This window comes from Setaria italica, chromosome V (genome assembly GCF_000263155.2).
Source record: "Setaria italica strain Yugu1 chromosome V, Setaria_italica_v2.0, whole genome shotgun sequence".
Taxonomy (NCBI): Eukaryota; Viridiplantae; Streptophyta; class Magnoliopsida; order Poales; family Poaceae; genus Setaria; species Setaria italica.
Window position 1 is genome coordinate 15,908,319 of NC_028454.1, and position 2,055 is coordinate 15,910,373.

Sequence of the window (2,055 nt, forward strand, 5' to 3'; positions counted from 1 at the left end):
TTCCTTGCTTTGGCACCACTGGAGAGTAGGTGAAGCTCAGCTCTCTCTGTCAATGTGCTGGACTGGCTCGGGCTGGAGGAGGAAGAAAGTCCTCTGTCTTGGCCGTATATAATGGGGATGAGTTTTTATCCCGATTAAAAACTCCAACCGAGACAAAAAGGAACACCTTTTGTCCCGGTTGGAAGTTTAGTCCCGGTTGGATCCTCCAACCGGGATAAAAGGGTCCCGCCACCGACACCCCCCAGCTAGCCGTTGCAACCGGGACTAAAGGGGGGCCTTTAGTCCCGGTTGCAATTACCAACCGGGAGTAAAGCTCCCCTCCAATTTTGCCTACCGTGGCGCACCCCCTTTTGTCCCGGGCTAACTTTAAACTGGGACAAAAGGGGGCGGATCGAAAGCTAATTCTCTACTAGTGTAATCTTATCCTACCATAACAACCAGATCCTTATTTTCATGGGTGCAGTTTAGCCGCAGGCAATGGTATAGCCCCGTGCTTGCTAACGGTAGTAATCAGCTTCACATCGTGTCAGAAATTAAAGCGTGTAATTTTCTGCATTCCTGCAGGTTGATGAGCTTCTTCGCGGCAATAACTGCGAAACAAAGCTCCCTTCTAGGGAATGAAATTCATCAAGACCATATTATCGGCTCAAAGTTTCACAGAAAGTTCAGGCACTAGACTTCCACATGATGACCGAGAATTACATTCAGAGCACGACATCAGAGCTGGCCAATGCTGGAGGAGCTAAGTAAGCTGTGTTACCAGAAGCTCTCAAAACTACAGCTTCGCACACCCAGAAAGTCGTCGCCGCACGTGCGAGTGGAGTGACCATGCAGGAAGCAACGACAAAAATTAAAAGAAAAGGTTAGGGAACGTACAGTAGCTTGGATAGCGAAATGGGTACGTGATCTGTAATTGCTGCGGTAGCGACTGATAAGACCACGGAATATAATGGAACATAACTGATTATGAATTTGTGCATGGACCGAGCTATGTTACAGGCATCGTGCTCCCCTTTTAATAACAAAAATACAACCTGTACTTCCGCAAAGGTTAGTAAATTTGAGAGACATAAGTATTAAAAACTAATAAAAATTAGGATACATGCACTACTAGAAAACTGACCTCTCATTCCTAGCCTTAGTACCGGTTACGTTTGAAACCGGTACTAATGTTAGCAACCGATTCCAAAGGATACTACCTGCTGCGCGCCACGAGGACCCCTTAGTACCAGTTGGGGGCAACAACCGGTACTAAAAGGTGAGCATTACTACCGGTTGGTGGTTGCAACCGGTACTAATGCTCCACGCACCCTCTAGTACCAGTTGTTTGCATTAACCGGTACTAAAGGGGACACCCTCCAGTACCGATTGCTTCCATTAACCTCGAACCGGTACTAGAGGGCACCTCTTTAGTACCGGTCAACCGGTAGTAATTTTCTTTCTATAAATACCCTCTTTCTTCTTCCAGCCTGAGCCAGACCCTCCAGCTCGAGCCAGATCCTCCAGCTCGAGCTTCACCCTGTCCATGGCGCCATAGGGGGAGGTTTTGCCGGATTTGTGACCATTTCTCGGGGATTTCACTCATTCAAGTGTTCTAAAGGTTAGAAACTTCATCCTCCCTTGATACATGGTTAGTATACTAAGTTTTACGTTTTAGAGCTAGAGTAATTTGTGATTTTTAGAATAAGGTACGATGAGGAAATTTTCATTTATATGAATATGTTATTTAAGGGATTTCACTCATTCAAGTGTTCTAAACTTCATCCTCCCTTGATACATGGTTAGTATACTAAGTTTTATGCTTAAGAGCTAGAGAATTTTGTGGTTTTTAGAATAAGGTACAATGGGAAAATTTTTCATTTATATGTATGTGTTATTTAGAGCTCATATTTGTGATTTGTAGAATAAACTATAAATTTTTGGATGTCATGATTTGTACTGGTCAAAGAAATTGATATGAGGTTAGAGAAATAATTTCATAGTTTAGTATTTTTTTCAAATAGAGGTATGTAATTACTCATCTTTAAAATAAGTTACAATGGAGAATTTTCCATT